Source organism: Oryza sativa, chromosome 10 (assembly GCF_034140825.1).
Source record: "Oryza sativa Japonica Group chromosome 10, ASM3414082v1".
Taxonomy (NCBI): domain Eukaryota; kingdom Viridiplantae; phylum Streptophyta; class Magnoliopsida; order Poales; family Poaceae; genus Oryza; species Oryza sativa.
This window is the reverse complement of record NC_089044.1, coordinates 5,335,997-5,362,076: the sequence shown is the minus strand read 5'-3', so window position 1 is coordinate 5,362,076 and position 26,080 is coordinate 5,335,997. Positions and strand designations below refer to the sequence as shown.

At 39.9% G+C, this 26,080-nt stretch overlaps 1 pseudogene; it reads left to right on the top strand.

The window, feature by feature from the left end:
* The first annotated feature begins 17,431 nt into the window (after window positions 1-17,431).
* LOC4348193 (wall-associated receptor kinase 3-like) lies at window positions 17,432-23,454 on the top strand (annotated as a pseudogene).
* The last annotated feature ends 2,626 nt before the right edge of the window (window positions 23,455-26,080 follow it).

The following is a 26,080-nucleotide window of genomic DNA, read 5'->3' as shown; positions in this document are numbered from 1 at the left end:
CGGCAGCAAAGCCTTCTAACTTAACATTTATATTTTCCAGGATTTTATCATTGGTGGCAAGCTTTTTTTTATGGCATCCATGGTTTTAGCTTGCGCAAAGACTAAATCCTTCAAGGAGGGCTGATTAAAGTTACCGTTATTGCCGTTGTTGCCTCCTTGGTAGAACCGGGGAGGGGGGGGGGCTGGTTCCACCCTTAACGATAGCCATTGTTCCCCATGAACATGGCTTCTTCACGAGTCTCGGGGTAGTCATTCCCCATGTGTCCGGTGTTTCCGCAGACCTCGCAAGTGATATGTGAATCCAATGCTTTGACGGCAGCCTGTGGTTTGCCTTTCTCCTGATTGTCTAGCTTCTTCACTAGGAGGTCCAACTTTGTGGTCAGCATTTCCGTCTCCTTGACGGTATGCATGCCACGTTGACGGGTCTGGAGTCGTTCTTCGCTCCAGCCCATAGTCGGTACCATCTTCTCAAAAAGATCAATGGCCGCTCGGACCGTCTTTGAGAAGAATGCACCACCAGCATAGCATCGAGGTGATCCCTGGATGAGGGAGTCCATTGTAGAAACTCTGTAGGATGAGCCAGTCGTCCATCCCATGATGAGGACAGCGGCCACGTATTCCTGCAAATGTTATCATGCTACGGGAATCGTCTCATCTCTGGTCTGCTGGAAACTTGATATCCTTCCATGAAGGGCATTTGTCTTGCCCATCGGGAAGAACTTTGAGAGGAACGCAGTGGAGCATCTGTCCTATGTGTTGACTGTTGACCAGTTCACGTAGAACCACTGCTTCGCCTTTTCCAAGGGTGAGAAAGGGAACAGACGTAGCCTAACGGCATCCGGACTGACACCCTTCATTGTGTAGGTGCTGCAGATCTCCAAGAATTGTTGCAAATGAGCACTTGCGTCCTCATTTGGCTTGTCAAAGAACTGGCTTGCATGTGCCATAGTGATCAGGCTGCTTTAAAGGTCAAAGTCGGAGTCTTCGATGTTGACAGCCAGGCCAACAGGTACGTTGTCAGCAAACGGTGCAGCGAACTCGCGCAATGTCTTCTCGCCCATGTTCCTGAAACTATGTGACGCTTGGATGGCTGGTTTCTAGGCCGAGAGCTTTTTCTTCGGAGGGACAACATGTGGTTTGACGCTCTGGAAGAAAGCTTCTGTGTGTTCGTTGAAGTTTTCTTGCAGATTGAAACTAGACATGCATTACCCTGTTTTCATGACACAAGTGAAAAGAATCAATTTTAGCCTACAAAGGACAGCAACCATGCAGACGTTATTATATATGTATAATTCGCTAATAGTAATCTCTTTGCTAATCTTCCCCGGCAACAGCGTCAGAAATGCTTGTTGATATTCCTTAACGACATTACTAGAAATATTCATTCCCAATAATGGCGCAGAAACAATCCTCGTATATTTATGGTTATAAAAGTAATCCGCAAGCGCACGGATATACCATTGTAACATTTCACCCGGAAATATTCAGAGGTATCGTATTTATTCAATCCCAAGGGAAGATTGTGAAAGAGAGAACCATGCTCTCTCTCTCTCTATATATATATATATATATAGGACACTCATATGGGGCACCATGGTGCCCGGGCACCATGGTTTCAAATGCACAAAATCACTCAAATTTTTCAAAATTTTCTAATTGTGAGTATATACCTAGTTATAAGAATTCGATTCGTACCTATACCTATCCATGATTACATACCTAACTAATTATATGTATGGATGCTATATACCTAGAATCAAAATCTAACAAAAATAAGTTCAAATTCAGTTCAAACTTGCTTTGAACTAGTTAGTAAAAGTAGTTAATGTTAATACCTAAATAATTAAAAAAGTTTCATACTCATTCGAATTGGGTATATACTCAATTTCAACAATGGTGCCCGGGCACCATGGAGCACCAAACAAATTTACTACATATATATATATATATATATATATATATATATATATATATATATATATATATATATATATATATATATATATATATATATATATATATATATATATATATATATATATATATATATATATATATATATATATATATATATATATATATATGCACTAAACCGCACCAAGGGTGCGCTATAACTAAACTACTCTCCTCACATCACCCCCTTGCCGCCCCCAACCCCCTCCTCCCCCCCAACATTTTCAAGCCTTCCGCACTTCCCACCCCGCACCTTTTGAAAATAAACGTCCAATAAAATGATTACTAAGCCTCTGTATGTGACATAATATACTGTAAGTAAACTAATTACTATGCATACGAATGGGATGGTGTACCCATCCCACACCTTTTCAAAATAAACGTTCAGTAAAATGATTACTAAGCTATTTTATGAGACATAGAACTCTATAAGTAATAAAATTACTATTCGGGGAGGAGGGGTTAATATGCTCATCCCCGCACCATTTTTAAATAAAGGTCCAGTAAAATAATTACTAAGCCTTTATATGTGACATAGTACACAATAAGTAAAAAGATTACTCATAGGTCGTTGTCAACTCTCCTCAATTGTTTCCTACTCTTAGTAAATGGATTACTCTCATGTTGTTCTCAGCCCTTCTCTTAGTAATTTGCCAGTAAATAAATTACTCTCATATTGTTCTCAGCCCTCCTTTTAGTAAATATATTACTTAGCATATATAGTACTACTCCCAATTGGTTCTCGTGCCTTCTCGCAGTAAATAAATTACTTTAATATTAACACATTGATATTGCTGTAAGATCAAAGTGTGTTTTGATTCTTATTCTTTGATGAATAATTGGCATATGTGATTATTGGTTTTGATATTTGGAGATTATCGTCGAAGTGGTTTTGGAGATAATCAATTTTCAGGTGATGATCAGATTCACTGTTATTTTATGTGACCGGTCCGACCGGGCGGAGGTTGCCGGTCAGACCGGCGCTATGTGAGCGGTCAGACCGGCTTGCCCGCGGTCTGACCGGCCGACGTTGTGTCGGTTTCAGTTTCGGGTTGTTTGTTTTTATATCCGTGATTGTTTCATGATTATGGCTTCTAGATGGATACTATACGTATGTAATACTGTTGTTTGCTAACAATGAGTCAAGTTGGAGATAGCTTGGTCTTGGAATATGGTTTCTTTGTTTGTTTCATGTGTAGGTGACTCGATGCCTCGGGAGAGTATTTGCGGTGATGGACCGGGAGTCGGCTTGGTGGTAAGACGATGTCCGTGGTGGTCAGATATCATGTGGGATACTAAGGCTAGAGTTGATGCACGTGGTTGACGGAGATTCCATATGGCATACGATGGAGGTATTGTGTACGTATGGGATGCGGAGTCGAATTTGGAAGGAGTCCAAATTTGGTATGATTGGTTATGTAAAGTTTGTTTCTTGTACTAGAGGGTTTCCTAAGGTGTTTAGGACTCTTAGTATGAGTTTGGTTCGTGGCTTTAGGCTGCCAACATCATGTATAAATAGAGGGGGAGCGTGAGGCTTCCCGGTATCGCTTTTGTATCGCTTTTGAGAGCAATTGAGTTGCTAGTTTAGTTAGGGTTTCGAGTTTAGTCGAAATTTTTGTAAGGAGTGCTGTTGGTGCACTTTGTAAACATAAAGAGAAGCAATAAAGTTGTCATCTACTTTAAGAGTTCTTCGATTTGTGTTTCACCGGGTTTCGGCGGTCTAACCGGCAACTCACCGGCAGTCAGACCGACGGCATTGCGGTGGTCAGACCGGTGGGAGCACGGTGGTCAGACCGGTGGCGGCGACAGCGAGCGACAGGCGACTTTGGCGGTTCGACCAATCGTTCTACATCTGTCAGACCAGCGGCATCCACTCGGTTAGACTGACAGATCAATCTCGGTCAGACTGATCTCCGTCGATTTCGAGGGTAACTTTTATTTCCACTAAAAGTTTTTGGTTTTTGGGTATACCAACCATTCACCCCCCTCTGGTTGGCTTAGTTCTTGTGATTCGATCCTACAATCGCCACAAGATTTCTCTTAGTAAATAAATTACTATTATCACGTTCTTAACATACTGATCTTGCAAAAAAAATTATAATCATCGTAATATAATCAACATCAAGGTGATATCATGACAAATTGTATATGATAACAAGAAAACAAATGAGAATTGAGCATGTTAGCTAGCTAGCTTAGACAAAAAGATTCAGCAGCTCGGGCTCCCTCTTGCCGCCGCCGCACATCGTGACGGATCCATCGGAGTTCATCGATCGACAGCGTGCTGCCCCGCCGGGGAGCCACAGGCCGAGGTCGAACGACAGTTCCGTCTGGGGCGCTGCCGGCGGCGCCATACACACCGGGGTTCTTGGTCGTCGTCAAACGCTTCGCCGTCGAGAACATGGAGGACCCGCCCACGGCGTGCCTCGCCGTGGACGCAAACACATCGCGGCCACCGGCACCGGTGGCTTCGTCTCCCGCCGCGTAGCCGGCATCGGTCTGATCTTGCATGCATAGGTGCAGTGTTTGTTGGTGAAACTTGTATGCTTAAATTGACAAAACCGAAACAAACTTTTCTTGCACAAAAAGGGTTGAAAACGTATATGTCAGTGCTGTACCTAGCAAGAAACAATAACTGACTTGCTGCTCTCATCATATGACTAAATGAGTTGACTGGATTATATACATGAAAATGATGCAACAAAAGTTAAGATGCAATTAAGAAGGGTGTTGATCATATATATCTACAAAAATTGTGATTCATGAATGATCATCATCTTGATTAAGTTGAGATTGGGAGCAAGACTACAAGAATTAATGTCATGTATGTATATCAACAAATGCTTTGTGACATGGAAAAGAAATTTGACATAACTTTTTTGAGATGTCTAAACTATATAGGTTTTGTCGTATCACCCAGCTTAGCATTGCATTTCTTGCCTGAAGGGATGATCTCTGGAACGTTCTGAATCAAGAACACATGGAATTGAACATCAAAAAGGAAAAAAAAACTCATCGAATTTAAGCATGGGAAATTAAGAAGCTAATTTAGTTAGGGGTGAGAGGATAAATGAGCTTAGCAGTCCCACTGCAGCTGCTCCATGCCATTGCCGGCAGCGGCATCGCCGCCACCACAGAACATCCCACACGACTCGCCATCAGGTCCAGATCGAACGCCGGCGCCGTCGTACACGGTACACCGCCGACGAGATGTCCACCATCTCCACGCTCGTCTTATTGGAGAATACTTTAGTAAGACGGTACACGAACCATAGAAAGTTTGGGTTCTTGAGACGTGCTCACCATGCGTACGCAACTATATGATGCAGCAATCAGATGTGTCTCGATGTTGGATCCTAGAAATGCCATGAAGAAAGGGATGGGGGGAGGGCGATAGATGGCGGCCGGAGGACGGGGAGGCAATGACACTGTTGGTTGGTCGCCGTTGCCGTCCTTGGTCGCCGCCGCCTTGGACGACTGGGATACGCCGCCTCCTGCCTCTGTAGATCCAAAAAAAATCGGGAAAATTGATCAGTGGTTAGTTACGATGTGGAACAACGACATATATGTATACGATGATTTATATACTGCTATCAGTAAAACAATTACTTACGGTAGAATTCGATAGTGCCATTAGTAAAACAATTACTGGAATTGAGGGGGGCAGGGGTGTGTATGTGGTGGGGGTGGGGAGAGGGGGGGGGTGTTGCGTGCGGTGTGTGGGGTGGGTTGTGCTACAGCTACTACACCCTAGGTGTAGTGTGTGTATATATATTACTTGCTTTCATCGATGTTTTGGCAGGGGTTAATTTAATATAAGGGTAGAGTGTCACGAAGCGAAGCTTATAGAATTCCTGAAGTAAATAATTCTAATTAGGTGGAAGAAGATTCCCTATACTTCTAATATACACCCAAACTCTAATCTACATTTGCTAGTATACAATCATGTGGCCAATACCCCTAACAGTGCCCTCCTGGTGTTTCAAGAGACCACCCCGGGTTGCCGAGTTTCTTACGACAACCTGTTATGGTCGTCCAACCGGGACTAAATACGGAGGAGTACCCTCCCCAGAAATTTGTCTTAGGTTTTCTCATAATCGCTATGAGGATCATCCCTGAATATGGGAGCACAACCCGGAGCTTGAATGTCTTTGGAATCCGGCGATGGCTTCAGGGAGGACTCTTTAGTCAGACCCGAACATGTTGAAGGCTCGGTTTCAGGCTTGGCAAAAGAAGGTTCCTCACTTCCTGACACAAATGCCTCTGGATGGGGTTCAACACACTGCCCGACAAAGGAGGTATTTTCCGATATGCGATCGAGAATTTCCTTGCCTTCGGCGGGAGTTTTGTGCATGAATGACCCTCCAGCAGTTATGTCAAGGTAGAATGCAGACTCCCTATCTAAACCCGTATGAAAATGCTGCAATAGCACGTAATCGGGTATAGACAGGGGTGGGCTAGACTGAACTAAATTAGTGAATCTGGACCATGCTGCACCAATCGATTCTTTATTTATCTACCGGAAACTTAGAATTTCTACACGAAGAGTAGTAATACGGGTTACAGCGAAGAATGCGAGGCAGAACCTGTCTCGCAATTTCTCCCAGTTACCGTTTACACACTCGACGGTAGATGTGTACCATTGTTTCGCTCTCTCATGAAGAGAGAACGGAAACAATCTCCACTGAACAACCTCTTGCTTCATGCCTCGAATCTTAAGGCACGAGCAAAGCTGCTCGAATTCCCGCAGATGATGGTAGGGGTTTTCCTGGCCTAAACCAGAGAAAGATTTCTCCCTAACCATACTGATGAATTTGGGACGAATTTGATAGCCAGGTGATAAAATATGCTCCGATGAAGGAGGTGGCTCGTAAAATTCGCCCCGAGGAACAGATAATTGGAAGATAGATAGTGGCTCCATCAGTTGAGAATGTTTTTTTAGGAATACTTCTTTGGGGTACGGGTGAAGGTAGAAGAAAGGAAAATAAAAAGGATACGAGGATGAACAAGGTTCGGAGATAAATAGCAACCGTTCCCCGGCAACGGCGCCAGAAATGCTTGTTGGTATTTCTTATGATCACAGATAGAATCCGTAAGCGCACGGATATACCGATGTAGCACTTCCCTTACGGAGTATTCCAAGGGTATCGAACCCAAGGGACATGTGTGATTATCTCTTCCTCCGGTTCATCCAAGGACACAAGATAAATATGGGCAAAGGATAGAGAGGATTTCCTAGTGAGAAACAGTGTCAAAGGAAAGCTTAAGTTTAATCCTAACGCGATACTTCAGGCACTGGCAACCCGCTGTTCCCAGATATCGCTCTACTACGTAACCGGACAGGGAGGACTTAAGTGCTCTTGAGGGCTATCACCACCTCTACACGCACCTCTAACGTACTGCGGGATACGCAGCAACCACCAGAAATTAATTACCCAGACACCGCGTCTATGCAATTAATAACTACTCTAGCACTAAAGCAATCACGATATATTACTGGACTATAGTGAACAATGATCCCATATGCTAATTAGGAACTAACCAAGAATAATTCTCACTAAGCAAATCTTAATTACTCAGAATGATATTTCTATTAAAGCAGAGTAATTACCAAAGTACAAGAATAAGGAGAGGATTACCGACAACTCCGGGATTCCTTCGACTTCTTCTACTTTACTCTCTCCCTATTCTAAATATACTATAGAACATATAAAGTAGCTAAAGTATACTTAGAGCCTCTTGTAATTCAGCTCTACATCTTGGTGTGTGTCAAATGAGGGAGAGGAGAGGGGTATTTATAGTGTGGAGCCTTCTTGGGAGTGTGGAGATCCTCCATGGAATCCTATGAGCATCTTCACTCTCCTCATGCCAAGTGTCCAATTGGATGACGGTTGGAGCGCCGGAAACGGTCATAACCGTCATCAGGAGAGCGTTATCTACCAAACTGGACTTGGGTCGGGGCGAACGGCCTCTGCCATGGTTCGGCCGAACTAACCCGGGGCGACTCCGTTTGCTCCGGTTTTCGTCCTGGACACTCATTTTGGGCCCCCTCAATTTATTGGTATGAATGTTTGGCCCATTTGGAGGTGTTTAATTGGGTTTCTGAGTCCAAAACTCCATAAGTTCAGATACGAGTTTGATTCTCATCCTCCTTCATGTATATTTCCTCTCAACTTTGGTAGTTTGTCACCTGCATATGAATATACACCAACACTCGTGGAAATTGTTAGAAATAAGCCCTACCGCTAAGTTGGATGTTCCACGTTTATGGTCTTATGCAGGTATTGACGGCGTTAATTTCGTACTTAACGGCCGTCAACATCCACCTCTACTGTCCCGCAGCATATATGCCCAGATAATGATATTTACTAATTTAAGCACCATGCTTACATTAATAAATACTACTCTACACCTCTACAGATGATATAAAGCAACCGATAAATCGGACATTAAATCCACACCATTGCACCTCTCTGGTAGGCTACCCACATAATTATATTGGCACAAATATAAAGTAAGAGTAGTATTCATACTAGGTAAAGTACTGAGAATATAAGAAGTATTTCATTAATTCCAACAGTATTACGGAAGAGAATATAAAAGCTACTAGAGCCATACCGAAACTCTTCCGAAGACTCCGAGGACTATTCTATTCTACTCCACTTAGCACTAAAACTACTAAAATAAAGTATGAAGAGGAATCTTGAACTTGCTTGAGTATGTTGAGAATGAAGTGAGCTCCTCCTTTTATAGGGTCGGTATGATGGTTGTAGCCATGCGAATTGTCCATTTTGCCCTTGCAACCGCCATCAGCAAGCCATCCCGATCGTCCACGTGCAGAGCCAACCTGAGCAGACGCAGCCAGGGTTTGGCCGAACCTGGGCTGGCCCAGAAGGCCTCCACACTTCTCTGGGTCACTGACTGGTGGGTCCTTATGACGGTTGTGGTAGTTAAAGCGGTTTCCAGGACAGTTACACCTAGCTTGTGGGTCCATCTTATCCATAAGCTTGCTTAGGAGTGAGGTTTCCTCATTTCTTCATTATTTTATTTGCTCAATTCCTGCAACACAGTATTCTCCAAGTACAAGTGAAACTATATTATTGTAAAACAAATATGTATTATAAGCATAGCTAGTTCTCCTTTATTATTGTCATATTGACGGTCGAAATTTGTCTGTAACGACCGTCAACATCTCACAACTTCACCTTCTCTTGCCAACCGAAGCTTTTATGTTTCCCTGCAGGTTACATAAGTATATGTGTGGCGGTAAAAGTGTGATGGTTAAGCGAACAGAAGACCAAGATGACGTAAACGATGTTTTCTTTTTGGAGCTTGGTGGGGGTAAACCAACACTAAGCAATCTGAAATCTAGTTGTTGTAAAGATAAGTAACAATCCAAACTAGAAGTTCATTGCTAAGTGCTGATCCATAATGTTTGGAATAGAAACACCAACTCACGCACAAGAGAAAGATATTTTGATGCAAAACAAAGGATTACGCTAGTGATAGATGGACGTCATTTCAAACCTAGCAAAATTTGCACCGACCTCTAATTTTGCAGTATGGCGTAAACGGTTCAGCACATGCAACACAAATAGATCGTTCTTTCCTCCTTTCTCTTCTCACAATTTTTTCACCTCTTTTTTAACTATTTATTTTTTTTCAGCACCTTTTTTTTTCTGCAATTTTTTTCTTTGCACAAAAAAAAAGACTATAACATGTATAACACTCTCACAAATGATAGACTAAAACCAAAAATATATAACTAGCAATTAGAGCATAATAGGATCAAGGTATACACAAAGGATAGATATGGTTTTACTATTTTTTTGTGGGGATTTTCCTAGAGAAAACAATATATCGGCTCAAAGGACACGCGAAGGAAAATAGATCAACAACTAAACAAGGACTCTAATGAACTGAAACTTAACCAAACTCACTAGAATAACATATGCAATTATAGGCTATGGAATAAATTTTTGTAGGCTTTTTCTGGATAAGAAGAAAACAAATATATATACATAGGGATAAAAAATCCTACCGTGACAACGAAAGCTCTGATACCAGATGATACGACCCAGGTAGGGGTGATGTCCCGATGTTCACGGCGTAGGATGAAGAACCGATAACTAGCCTCGAAGAGATCGAGATAGTTAGTTGCAAGCAGCTAAGATATCGGTGCAACCTGACGATCGTATTCGAAGCCAACCACCGTGTCTATTACGGCAAGCTGAATCGATGGTTCACCCAACCACACTCTAAGTTACCAACCAACACAACCTGGAATCAATCGAGGAAAAATCCTCAAAAGGGACCAGGAGCACCAATTTGGGGCGTTGAACACCGCTTCTTTAATCCCACAAGGAAATCACAAGAGCAAAGGATTAGAGATCTCTCTCTGAATTTGTTAGCACACAGCTAAACAAAGGGGGTTCATATTCTCATTTTCAAAAGTCTTCCAAATGATAAAATATAGGAGATATTTATACTAGGAACAAACCTCATAAATGGGAATGAAAGGTCTTGAGAGTTTACTGAACATAGGCTAGCTCAAAGGTCACAATAAGTGAATTCCCAAAAAGACTCGCGCGTCTGTTTGCTTTCTGGGCAGTCCTCAATGATTTATCCATTACTCCTTATTGGGAAGTAGAAATGACGACCCGTCTGTTGGATGTGAAACTAGACTTAAATGGTCGCACATATATATTAAGCATGGAGATTGTTGATTGGCTGGGTCACACATCCCTTGATGTTGGAGCAAATGTTTGGAGACAGTGTACTCTAAATTCAGTATGACATAAATGGTCATTATCTTTACGTAACCAATCATCACTTTGAACTTCTAGCTCTTCGTCGATGCCCAGCAAGTCTTGTGCATGTGTAAACCTAAGTAATAGCAAAGTACTTGATTTAGGTAGTATATAATTCTTGTCAATATTGAAATATGTTTCAGATACGAGTGAGTTCACCTCTTGTTTGTAGTTTCTTTGCACGGCTACATGTAATCAGTTCTTGAAATGGTGTAACGGATTGGCTCTCATCAGCGGCTAAGTCAGATGATTGTCTTGTATGTTCATGTGACGAGGGCTGGGGCATATCAAAAATCTTATTGTGGGTGATAAGAAATTGATTTGGCCAGGACTATCACGGTCCACAGAGGTAATCAGATTCATTTCCCTGGTTTAATCCAGCATTTCTCAACATAAAAACTAGGGAAATAATTTTTTATATAAGGCTGAATTTGGTGTAGAAAATTGTGAAGGCTGGGACGTCTAGCTTGTATATACTTATAATTTATAAAACACATAGTCGTAATTTAAATCTTACGTACAGATCTTAAGGCGACGTTGAATTGTTCATTGTCTGCTGATTTGGTACAGTAGAGCAAATGGACCCATCAGAAAACGACGCAACCATTGACAAATTTTATTTTTAAGCCACGGTGTAACCATCTATCTATCTATCTATCTATCTATCTATCTTCTATCTATCTATCTATCTTATATCTATCTATCTATCTATTATATCTATCTATTATATACTAAAAGTCCATGAGACTTCCTACAAACGCTCTCAAGCCGCCAAGTGGCGCTCTAATAAAATAGAGAAAATCCTAGAAATTCTAAGAAAAAAGCAAAAAATCTACCCCTTTCACTTAAATTGGTGGGTCCAATATTATACACCATTAGATAAAATTGATCTTAAAACAAACTAAATACTATGGGTCCCACCTATCCTCCTCCTGTGCGTTGGCAGGTGGCAGGTTTGTACGTACATGTACGTATGCTTCCTTCCTTTCTTTTCCTTTTTTTCCTTTTTTTTCTTTTTTCCATATATATATATATATATAAATATATATATATAATGGATATTTTTTTAAATAATCATAATTTTACAAAACAAAAGAATCTACCATCATATAACAAAGAAACTTCCTTTCAAATATTGCACTATTTTAAAATAAATTTTACACATTTATATTCTATACATATTAAACGCACTCAAGCCGCCAAGTGATGCTCTAATAAAATAGAGAAAATCCTAGAAATTCTAAGAAAAAAATAAAACATCTACCCCTTGATTTTCACTTAAATTGGTTTGTCCAATATTATACACCGTTAGATAAATCGATCTTAAAACAAACTAAATATCATGGGTCCCACCTATCCTCCTCCCGCGCGTTGGCAGGTGGCAGGTGGAGTATATACGTACGTACATGTATGTATGCTTCCTTTCTTTTCCTTTTTTTCCTTTTTACATTTATATATATATATATAATGGATATATTTTTTAAATAATCATAATTTTACAAAACAAAGAATCTACCATCATATAACAAAGAATCTTCCTTTCAAATAATGCACTATTTTAAAATAAATTTTACACAATTATATTGATATGTACCTATTAAATAAACAATATCTATATTAATTAATTTATACATGCACATAAATTGATGGCCCCATTACATAAATCATTAGATCTACTTTTCATTACCTTGGTCTATTATTCCCTGTTTCAAAATAAGGTCTACACCATTATATTGTTACCCATTAAATTAACAACTTAAAATCTATATTAACTAATTTAACTTACACTAGAACTGGTGGACTTATTATTATAATCATCGGATCTATTGTTTGCTAATAAATAAAGCGTCCAAAATTCTCTTTTTGCCCACTGCACAATACACATATGCACCTTTGCCTTTCGCATGTGTGACAAAGTGTAGTGTCTGAGACATATAAGGTGATCACAACCGCTGTAGAGCTACCACTTTGCCACAAATCAAATCATATATGGAGATGATTAATTTTGTTAATAACATGAAAAGAAAATTAAATATGTGATGCAGTGAGAGAATAATTAAGTACCATGGATTGTGTTTTTCTCAACACTAATTAGCTCTGTTTAAGTTGAAACCGAGAGTTGATTACGTAATAATTATAATGTATCTATGTTATGTCGTATTTGGATTTTGTACTATTTGTTCGTATAGGTGAAAGGAATCATTATGTTATAAATGTGAGCGCAATATTGACGAATATTGATAGAACTCTTACTACGACAAGGGTGATAAAAGGGAATTTAAGGCCCTCTCTTTTTTTCCCGATTCCATATTTTGGAATTTTGTTTGCATGCTTTCCAAGTTTCTAAATAGTGTCTTCTTTAAATTAAAAACATTCTAACTTTTTAGAAGTCAATTCATTCATTTATACCCTCAAAAAAATATCACATAAATTATATAATTCATCCATTTCAAAAAAAATATCACATAAATTATATAATTCATCAATTTCAGCTATCCTAAACCTTAAGTACTACATTTTTTTTTCATGCGAGTCATGGTGATAAATTATTAAAGTCGTACGATGAATATGTAAGAGGTACTTTGAACAATTGTAAATAGGTGTCAAAATTAATTGCTATTAATTAGACATCTAATGGCTTGCAAGCCACAAAATTAATTTCACTCAACATGTATATAAACATGGACGAAGCTGGAACAAATATTACCATATGTCCCATACATATATATTGCACAGTTAATATTCTAATTACATGTGTTAAGCATTTAACATTCCTTAAAATGCTCTCAAGCTGCGACGTGGTGCTCTAATAAATTAGGGCAAATATTAGAAATTCTAAGAAAAAAACAAAGTATCTATTTCTTGATTTTCACTTAAATCGGTAGGTCCAATATTACAAACCGTTAGATTAAATTGATCTTAGAACAAACTAAATAGTACGAGGTCCCATCTCTCCTCCCGCGGCATAGGTACGGACCTACGTGCATGGGTACGTACGCTTCCCCTCCCTTTTCCATTTTTTCTCTTTCTTCCTTTTTTTCCCATGCATATGCTTCCCTCTCTTTATTACTATATCATGCGCCTTCATGAGACGATTTAATCAAAAGAATTTTGAGTATCTTGCACTCGCATTTTTCATTTGCGGTCATACTACACGGTATGCGTATAGATGGATTATATGATAATTAACTAGCAATAGTTTTTTATTTACTCAAGAAAAAAAGAAACATGATTCAAAAATCGTAAGTACTTAATCCATCTCCTACTTAAGTTTGTGAATGGTTTTTTAAGATACGTTAAGAAAAATAGAACCCTTAAATTATTATAAAATAATATTATCCAAACTTATTTAGTTTGCCCTTAATCTATGAGACAAAATTTCTGAACAAACAATAATCTTACCTTTCAATAATATAAGTGCCCGTGCATACGCGCGGGCCACCTTTCTAGTTATTATGTACTAAAAGTCCATTAAACTTCTTCAAAACACTCTCACGTCGCCACTTGGCGCTCTAATAAATTAGTGAAAGTACTCCTAGTAATTCTAAGCGAAAGGCAAAACATCTAGCCATTGATTTTTATTTAAACTAGTGAACACATAATTTTGCATCGTTAGATTAGATTAATCTCCGGGGCCCCTCTCCTACCAAAGCCCTCTCTAGGAACCTGCGGCACATAGCTGCCACCTCCCGTACGCCCCTATTTCTTTTCCTTTTCCTTTTTATTGGTTGTTAAGATATTTAATGGCCTATTTTATATAGAAACTTAAATAAATTCACACTTCTCTTTTTTTAACGTGAAGGCTGAGATCGGACTATGCACCGCTTGCATCCATGCACTTGGCATGCATTTGTGGTTTATACTTTTTGAGTTGGTCCTTTTAAAAATAAATAAACAGTATTTTTAGTGGTTACAGCTTTTAAATTGTATATAACCAATTTGTGATCGATTTGAACCATTCGGTATTTCTTTACTTAAACGATTTCAGCTGCATTGAACTATATTTCAGAATACAAGACAAATATTACATGTTGGACCCAAGACCACTAAATTAAAGACAATCATTAAAAATTCTCAAACTTTTTTTTATGGAACTGATCTTTTGACGGAAAATCATGGGGCAAAACATGCAAATTTTCCACCGTTGGATATGCTTTAAGATGCATGCGTGGAAGTGAGAAAAAAATCAAATGGCGCATGGATACCAAGGATCGAACTGGCGATCGACGCACAAAACACTAGAGCATGTGTTCACTGCCAAGCTTTGTAACATTTTCTATTTTACATTACTCCCTCCAACTTTTTCTATTTTACAATACTCCCTCCATCTATTTTTGATAGTCATATTTCTAAATCTAAAAAAATTTACTTTTGATAGGCATATTTCAATCCAACCACCTATCATCTTATTGACTTTCTCGGATTTAATGCGTGACTCTCTATTATTCCACACAATATTGGCTACATGGGTATCGAGGAATATAAATATTAATAAATCACTTGTTTACGAGGAATAACTAGTAGCATGTTTAAATGGTTGATAAGTATAATTACTTATCCTTGGTCGTTATGACAAGATGAAATATGGCTATTAAAAGTAGATGAAGGGAGTAATAATTACATCTTTCTTGTACTGCAGTTACATACGAGTTACAAATGTAATTACACTGCTATTTTATGATAATTACATTTGCCAGATTTTTAGGGGGATTTTCTACCGAATGTTAGATAGGCGGCGGTTGCGCGGCGTGGCGGCAGCTCTAGCAGCGGCGGCGCGCGGCCAGAGATTGGCTGCGGTGGCGGAGCTCGGGTGTGGCGGCGAGAGCGCGGTAAAGGGCACGGGAGAAGCGGGGCAAAAAAAGGAAATAGGTGGAGGAGGATGAGGGTAGCTTTATAGGGGTTTGGGAGGGGCGGACGTGGCAGGGAGGTGGCCGGATTCTTCGCCAACGACGTGGGGAGGTGGAGAGAGAGAGAGATGGGGGATTTCGAATCCCCGCCATTTGCGGGCGCGTGCACGTGCGGGAGAGGCGGGGGAGTGGGCGGGTGACGTGGGCACAGAGCGTGGGCGCACATGTGGAAGAAGGGGAGATCAACTCCGGTCAGACCGGCGGATCAACTCCGATCAAACCGATCGACATTGATTCGAGGGTAACTTTTAATTCCGCTATAAATTTGGTTTTTGGTACTATAACCATTCACCGCCTTTTTTGGTTGGCTTAGTTATTGCTGTTTGATCCTACAAACACCTGGTGACAGCTTGCCCTCACAAAATACAAGATTTCGTGACCAGGTGACAGAAATTTGATGACTGAATGCTGTCACCAAATCTCTTTGTGACCGCCTTTGGGCTTTTGGTGATGGTGAGGGGCAGTCGCCAAAAAACCATTCTCTGGTAGTGAACGACGTACTACAGTATACAGACTATACCTACCGTTTGATGTTTCAACGAGCACACTTTGAATTTTTTATGGGCGAACCGGCGAAGTCAAACGTGTGAACATGTGAGCTAGTCATCCCAGTATATGCATGATCACAAATTCAACTGCTGAGCAACCTCTACCACTTGAAAGGTAGAATTCAAAGTGTGAACAATTTCGTCGCATACAACGTCCACACCATATACAGACTACATCAATATTGTAGGAGATGAACAAATTTTGTCGCAATAAAACGTGGGAACATGTGACCTAGTCACCTAGAATTAATCCCAGTATATGCATGATCACAACCTCTACCACTTGGAAGGTAGAAATTTAAAGTGTGAACAATTTCGTCGCAATATAACGTCCACACCATGTACAGATTACGGCTTTGTTTAGATTCCAAAAAAAATTTAGCTAAAAATATCACATCAAATGTTTATACACATGCATGGAGCATTAAATGTGGACGAAAAAAACCAATTGTATAGTTTGCATGTAAATTGTGAGACGAATCTTTTGAGCCTAATTACGCTATGATTTGACAATGTGATGCTACAGTAAACATTTGCTACTGATGGATTAATTAGGCTTAATAAATTCGCAAAGCAGTTTACAGACGAAATCTGTAATTTGTTTTGTTATTAGTCTACGTTTAATACTTCAAATGTGTGTCCGCATACTTCAAAAACTTTACACCCAAATAACTAAACACACCCTAGATCAATATTATAGGAGATGAACAATTTGGTCGCAATAACACGTGCGAACATGTCACCTAGTCACCTAGAATTAATCCCAGTATATGCATGACCACAACTACTGAGCAACCTCTACCACTTGGAAGGTAGAAGGTTCAGCGTTGTACTATGCTACACTTGTTATAGCTAGTTGCCAGTAGTATATTAATTATTGTATGAGTTGCTGATCGTGTAACTTCTGTAGTACGTTACGACTGTCATGGTGTATATATAAAGTCGCCGGCTTCGAGGTCATCTGCGACCGCACGTTCAGCCCGCCGCGCGCCTTCCTCGCAGGCGACCCGCCATTGTTCGGCGACAAGTGGCCGCCGGACGTGTGGACTTGTACCTTTACTTAATTATTTCCAAACTGGGGATGCCAGCCAAAGAAGATGCGGATGACAGCGCAGAGACGCAGCAATATGTGGGCATGAAGGGGCTATAAATAGATGAGATGGACATTTATGATGGATCATGCATAAACACGTACACAGACTCAAATATTTATGCCTAGCTGCTGTAGGTTATACATATATTGAGCAAAATGTTGATGATCCTGCCCTGTAGATTGCTGCTGCGTCTAGTCCTCGCAACCCTTCTGATTTTGGCTGCTAGTACAGATCAACATGTAGCCACGCTGCCGCCGATAACACTTCCAGGCTGCATCGACAAGTGCGGCAACATCAGCATACCCTTCCCGTTCGGCACGAAGCAGAGCAGTTGCTTCCTTCCAGGCTTCGAGGTCACCTGCAACGACACATTCAGTCCACCTCGCCTCTTCCTCGGAAATTCTAATCCTGGAGACAGGCAAAACTATCAGGAATTTGAAGAGCGCTACTACTTGACGACGGAGGAAGGCATGCCGACACATCTCATGACTGATGATTTTTTGTTCATGGAGCTGATGAGCATAAACCTCACAGAGGGCGTAGCACGGGCATATGGCCCTGTGAGCTCGGATTGCAGCCTCAACGACACATATCATTTGGTGAAGAGGCAGATGACGGGCTTGGCCGGGCCATTCCTCATCTCCACGCGCAATGCTCTCACAGCCGTCGGCTGGAACATGGAAGCAAACCTCGCGAGATCGGTGCGTGGATCCGGCTTCCTCAAGACCTGTGGTGTGCGGCTCGGGCAACCTGAATTTGCAACGAATGGGTCATGCCTGGGAGGAGGCTGCTGCCAGGGTGAAATCACTCAAGGCATTGGCTCTATCGCGGTGTCCTTCCTACGGCAGAACAACTCTTTGTGAGGGATTACTCCCTGTTCCTACGGCATGGTGGTGGAGAAGGACTGGTACAACTTCACTTCGCCGGACCTCTATTCCGACAACTTCTCCAAGAAATATCCAAAGGGTGTCCCGCTAGTGATTGACTTCGCCATCAGGGATGGTTTTTGCCCAGCGGCAGGCCAGGCGCCGCCGGCGAACTATGCTTGTGTCAGCAGCAACAGCTCATGCGTCAACGTGACCAACGGTGATGGTTACATCTGCAACTGTAGTAAGGGATATGATGGGAATCCTTACATACCTAACGGATGTCATGGTGCGTTCTCCTCCTCTCTGTAACTCTACATCCATATATTATCGTTCTTGATGACATTGATGTGATATACTCACTCCGTATTTTAATGTACGACGCCGTTGACTTTTTGACAAACGTTTGACCTTTCGTTTTATTCAAAAATTTTATGTAATTATAATTTATTTTATTGTGACTTGATTTATCATCAAATGCTCTTTAAGCATGACATAAGTATTTTTATATTTGCATAAAATTTTTGAATAAGATGAATGGTCAAACGTTGGTTAAAAAGTTAACGGCGTCATACATTAAAATATGGAGGGAGTATAACAATATTACACCATGAGTACACGGATATGTGAAAATTAATTGCTGTTTGCGCACAGATATTGATGAATGTGCCCTCCGAGATAGCCATCCTGAGCTCCGAGTCCTGTATCCTTGTTCAAGAAATGGAATCTGCATGAACAGACCAGGCGGATATGATTGTCCATGCAAACGTGGAATGAGCGGTGATGGCAAAGCAGGAACTTGCTCAGAGAAATTTCCTTTACAGGCTAAGATTGTTGTAGGTACGTGACATTATATTCGCGGTGATATTTTTCTGCCATCATGAAGGAACTCATAATGCATGGATACAAATCCCTTCATCAACAACTTCGTTTCGAAAAGAACCGTTCTACATATATACTATTGCTTTACAGTCAAGAAAACACTTCGTTTCGAAATACATCTAATGATCCTAGAAAATAACCATTCTACTATGATCTAAGCATTTATAATGATTATACAAGAATGCAATATGTAGCTTTGTAATAGCTCTACTTGGCTGAGTTAGACAAACTAAGTTGGGAACTCATCTCTCACGTACGCAAAACGAAGCGACTCATTAGTGCATGATTAATTAAATATTAGCTATTTTTTAAAATGGATTAATATGATTTTTAAAATAACTTTTCTATATAATTTTTTTAAAAAATACGCACCGTTTAACCGTTTAGGAGACGTACGAGTGAAAGACAAGTGGGATGAAGTTGAGAACACTGAGTAGAGAACGCAACCCGTAATTGATAGGCTCACAAATTTTTGGGAGCATATGGTGTGGTACAAGGGCACTTGTCCCGGGTGGACTTTATTCTTGTAGAACCCTTTTACAGTACTCCAACATACCTCTAGGGATGTAACAGGCTACAATTGTTACTAGTATATTTTTCCTAAGAAAAATATAATTGCTCCTTTCATTTAATATATCACAGAAAAAATTAAAAAGACCAACGCTCATTAATTGCCCTTCCATAACTCAATTATGCAAGCTTGTAGAAGTTAGGAACTATAGATATGTATTGAAATGAAGATGAGCACGTCAATTTATTCTTAAAATATGTATATGTGAAATCATACATGAATATAATTTAAATACTGTACATCACAATTTTTTTACTATACATTTAAATTAGAAATCGCATAATACTTTTCTAAGTGTCTATATATTTTAGTGTTCTCAAATCAGATTAGAAAAGACTTGCCTTTATGGTCCAGTCTTGATTTTAAATATGATTGAGATTTGATTCAAACAAATTATATTCAGGGTGCTAAACATAATTGGCATATTTGTATTTCAAATTTGTAAACAGAAATATGTGATATAGTTTTACAAATTACACCACGTGTCCTATGAACAGTGTTAATTTTAATGGCACATTAAGGGATATATTTCATTCCTTATTCTGAGGTATTACCTCCAACCAGATAAGGGCATGTAAAAAGCTAGAGTTCGATTTAGGCTCTTAGTTAATACATATCACTTAGAGCAAGTCATATCAGCTCCTATATGTTGCTCATAAAATTTGCCACATAGGATTAGATAATGACGTAGAGGAAAGAAGTTAGGAGAGAAAATAAGCCATTCCTCATGCAAGGGATAACTTCCACATAATTTTCAAGCAAAGTGCACGATGGTGTTAGGGTTTGTGTATTAGATGTGATACGTTGTACTTGTTACCTCTTAATTAATGAGTAGATGATATGATTTAAATTAGAGGTGACATCAACCTCCACTGTAAAACTTGCTTTTAGAGACTTTTTCTATAATAATTAAGACAACAAAACATCTTACCCATTAATGCACGAAAGTAAGTTTTTATTACCCTAGTTTCCTTTTCTTTAACCCCATGCAATAAAATTTTATCTAATAAATGCTAAGAGTCGACTAAAACCGTTGTAATGCGTAGCAACTATGTTTCCCTTTCCTTCCCCTCTCTCTTCCACATCGGAAAAAGAGCCCGTTATTAGATACCGTTATACTTTTTTTTAAGATAATAATACCGTTGTGCATGCCCTAATAGATCACACGTACCATTGCTTCCTAGTATAATGAACGGCGAAAAAAAAACTGAGCTCCTTAAAAACTTCATTTTATTAAGATAACCATAAGGGTGAATTATATTTTTATATAAACTCAGTCAAACGTTTGATTTACGGCCAGACGTGCTTATATGGTCTTCAAAGAAAAAACTGTGTACTCGGCTGTACTCGCCAGCATATACCAGAGGATCCCCTCGACGAGGCTGCTGCCCAGGTTCCCGTCGTTGTGGATAGAACTGCAGCCTGATTCCCACACTGAGCAGATCAGTCCTCTGTCTAGCATAAGATTGATATGGACTGGGAGTTCGTAATCCAGACGCCCACAAAGCTCTATTACTTTTCCTTCCCTCTTGTCTCATCCCTGAGTTGGTGAATTTAATCAATGGCAGCACGGTTTAGTAATTCGGTCCGTTGTGTCAGGTTTGATGTAGGCTACATATAAAAACAAAACAAAAAAAAAAACAGATCAGCTTACAAGGATTTGCTTTTGGGAACTGTTCTCTTTTAGATCGATCTTGGACCATCATTGGCAAGAATGGATTCAGGGACTAATTTTAGTCCCTATCACATCAGATGTTTGGATACTAATTTAGAGTATTAAACATATATTAACAATAAAACTAATTGTATAAATGAGAGCTAATTCGCGAGATAACTTTTTAAGCTTAATTAATTCATAATTAACACAAGTTTACTGTAGCATCACATAGGCTAATCATGGATTAATTAGGCTCAATAGATTTGTCCCGCGAATTAGTCCAGGGTTATGGAATTTGTTTTATCATTAGTCTACGTTTAATACTTTTAATTAGTATCAAAAATCCGATGTGACAGAGACTAAAAATTAGTCCCTGGATCCAAACATACCCTCAGTTGTTGACTAGAGGTTTTTAGTTTGCGACGGTGGCGAGCAGGACAAGTTCCCAGTATGCTTTGGTGTGGCCTCCGGACTTGTAGGAACGGAGATTAACTCCCTCAAGGATGATGTTTATACTATTAAGTACCTCTTCTTCAAAAGTTGTGCTGTTTTTTTCTTTGAAGAGCATAAAAGCACATCTCGTATTTGTAGTACCCTTGGTAAATGTAACGAGCATTTTCAAGGTGATTCTATATGATATTTTAAAATTTTAATGTATTAAAGATTTATCCATGTACCACATTTAGTATTTACAAGTTAATTAGTCATTGACATCCAAGCAATTTAAAATTTTGTTATTCATTTACTCTAAACAGTATAGAAACAATAAAAATATCATTGTAAAACTCAATCCGTCAGTTTAATATTTATAGCTTCATGATACATTATTGTGGTTCGTTTCAATGATATTGAGTACTCTATTATATATTCCACATGCAGGTGCAATAGGTGGTCTCTTTATTGTCGCAGTCCTTGTGTTCCTTGCACTTGTTCACAGAGAGAAAAGGAAGATGAGAGAATTTTTTGAAAAGAATGGTGGTCCTATATTAGAAAAAGTCAACAACATAAAGATATTCAAGAAAGAAGAACTCAAACCAATTCTGAAAGCTAGCAATATTATTGGAAAAGGTGGATTCGGAGAGGTTTACAAAGGCCGTCTTGCTGATAACAAACTGGTGGCCGTAAAGAAGTCCATCAAAGTCAATGCTGCACAAAAGGATCAATTTGCAAACGAGATCATCATCCAATCCCGAGTCATCCATAAGAACATTGTCAAGCTGATAGGTTGTTGCGTAGAAGTTGATATCCCAATTTTAGTATATGAATTTATCACTAATGGCAGTCTCGATGACATTCTTCACGGTAGTAACGGAGAACCTCTCAGTTTGGATTTACGTTTGGATATTGCTGCCGAATCAGCCGAAGGTCTGGCATATATGCATTCGAAAACCACCAATACAATCCTGCATGGTAATGTTAAACCAGCTAACATACTTTTGGATGACAACTTTGTTCCAAAGATATCTGATTTTGGGATTTCGAGGCTAATTGCCGTAGATAAAAATCAACACACAGATAAAGTCATTGGTGACATGAGTTATATGGATCCAGTTTACCTACAAACAGGACTATTAACGAAGAAAAGTGATGTCTACAGTTATGGGGTTGTTCTCTTGGAGCTCATCAGCAGGAAGAAGGCCACATATTCTGACAACAATAGCTTAGTTCGGAATTTTCTAGATGCTCACAAAGAGAAAAGGAAAGCAACTGAGCTGTTTGATAAGGATATCACGCTGGCAGAAGACTTGGACGTTCTTGATGGTCTCGTGAGGATTGCTGTGGAATGTTTAAACCTTGACGTGGATCAACGACCAGAAATGACAAAAGTAACAGACGATCTTTTCATCTTGATGAAATCTCGAGCTAAAGAGACCAAGCAGTAACCAGACAAAAGTTGCAAGATGCATAAGATATTCTACATGGTTCAGAGGATTTGGGGAGGTACCATGATTTCTAGCTTATATTTTGGTATCCTTGTTATGCGTTCTTAGTGTTAAGATACCTTGATGTATCATAAAGTGATAAATAAGATGTCGTACCATCTTAAAAGTATTGTAAAATTACTCTTATTGTTGCATTGAATCTGTGTCTGTAAAATAAGACTGAGGCCAACTATCAGTGTGGTTGTGGAAAAATGGCACTACGAGACATTGAATGCATCAGTGTATATAACTTCAGTGGGGTTCACATCCTATAGCATAATGGCACTACCATTATAGACATTGACGTATGGTGCAATAGGAGGGTGAGACCCCATACCAGTGATTGTAATGGTAGTGACATTATAGTAGAGGATGTAAAATCAAAGTGTGTTTGATTCTTATTATGTGATGAACAAAATGACATATCAGATTATTGGTTTTGATATTTGGAGATTATTAGTGAAGTGGTTTTGGAGATGATTGGATTTGCAGGTGATGAATAGGTGCTGTTGGATGTTAGGTCCGGTCAGACCGGACATTGGTTGCCGGTCAGACCGGCGTGTATCGAGCGGTCGGACCGGCTAGCCCGTGGTCTGACCGGCCGACTTTGTGTTGGTTTCGGTTTCGGGTTGTTTCGTTGGATATCCGTGGTTAGTTCATGTTTATGGCTTCTAGATGGATACTATACGCATGTAATACCATTGTTTGCTAATAATGAGTCAAGTTGGAGATAGCTTGGTCTCGGAATATGGTTTCTTTGTTTGATATATGTGTAGTTGTCTTGATGCCTCGGGAGAGTATTGCCGATGATGGATCGGGAGTCAACTTGGAGATAAGGTGGCATCCGGACAGTTAGATATCATGCGGGATACTTAGGCTAAACATCAATGCACGTAGTTGGTGAAGATTCCATTGTGTGCATATGGGATACGAAGTTGAATTTGGAAGGAGTCCAAAATTAGTATGATTGGAGTTTGTAAAGTTGGTTTCTTGTACGGGAAGGTTTCCTAGGTGGATTAGGATTTCTTGTATGAGTTTGGTTCGTGGTTTTATGCTGCCTAGCTCATCCCTACTTTCTATAAAGTTAATGCCATTCACATCACCTCAATTGTTTTTAGCCTTTGCATGATTCATCAAGAGTGTAAATTACATATCTTCCCCCAAAAGACACACCATACAACACAACCATTTATAACCTATGGATAATTGATAAAGGCACAAAGATATATAAATACATGAAAAAAATCATATAGTAGGTAAGAAAATTTTTTTTGGAATTCATATCTACTATATTATCACACAGTTCTCCCATAGCAACGCGCGGGGTATCCATCTAGTGTATAAATAGATGGAGGGTGTGGCATCCCAGTATCGCTTTTGAGAGCATTGAGTTGAGAGATTAGTTAGGGTTTCGAGGTTAGTCGAGATTTTCGTGAGGAGTGCTGTTGTTGCACTTTGTAAACATAGATAGAAGTAATAAAATTATCATCTACACCAAGAGTTCTTCAATTTGTATTTGCTCGGGTTCGACGGTCCAACCGGTGGGATACTGGCGATCAGACCAACGGCATTGCGGCGGTCAAACTAGCGGAGTAACAGTGGTCAGACCGGCAGCGACAACAGACATTGGTGACAAGTTTCGGTGGTTAGACCGAGAGATCAATACCGGTCAGACCGGCGGCTACGGTTCGGTCAAACCGGTTAATCTACACCGGTTAGCCCGTGATTCATCGATTCGAGGGTAAATTTTATTTCCGCTAAAATTTTTGATTTTTGGGTACTACAACCATTCACCCGTCTCTGGTTGGCTTAGTTCTTACTGTTTGGTCCTACGGAGAATTCTCACCCAACTTCACTGTTATACCTCACGCTTCAATGAAGCATTTTCAGAAATAAACTGGAGATAAGGGTGAACATTCAGCTTTTAAAGCATTGCTTGGATAGACGATGTCTAACTGTACCAAACAGACCATACTTGTGCTACAATTGGAGTTCCGACGAAGACATGGCAATCGGTGAACATGGGGCATCACATTTCTCTTTTTTTCCCCGTTAAATATATAGTGGCACATTGCGGAGTGAAATGGTAAACTTAAAAACCAGAGTTGAATATATTTTCCCAGCCCATCAAACACATACGGGTCATCTCAACATCTTAAGCACGTGAAAGACCGGTGCCTGCTATAGAGGGAGGGTGAATATGGCTTTCTAAAAATCTTTACCCAAATACTCGCTCAAAATTCTTCCACAATATCTCCCTTAGACAGAAGCTATGTGATAAGCTAGATTTAGCAGAAGGTTGAGAAAAGATACAAAGAATCTAGTTGGGATGAGAACTTCAACCTCCCAAATAGCTCGAAAGTCATATGAGGTTGCCTTTCCGTTCATCGCTAGGAAAACAAGAGCCGATAGAATTAGAAGGAGAATAGAAACACACTCCACATAAATCTAGAAAGGGAGGGGGCAATACCCATAAATTGATATAGTATAAATTTAAATTATACGAAGTAAATACAAAATTTAAATTGCACAAAATAAATTCAAATCAACTCATAACAAAAGAGTGTTCGCATGTTAGGGTTAGGGTTTATGCGCCACCCGGGTGACCGGGCGGCGGCAGAGCTCTCGCGTGTGGCGAGATGGGTCTGGATGGAGATCTCCTCCAATATGCTCCTGATGTCTCCGGGGGTTTTACCCGCCGTGGGTTGTTCTGGGGGGGATTTCCTCCCTGTGTTGAAACGTGATCTGGTAGGGTGGCTTGATCATACTCGTATAGGAGATAAGTTGAAGGCTTTCCCTTTAGGCGGATTGATCTATGGGAAGGGTTCGTTCTCTGCTTTCCATATTGTTCCAGTGGATCTGTGGCCCTT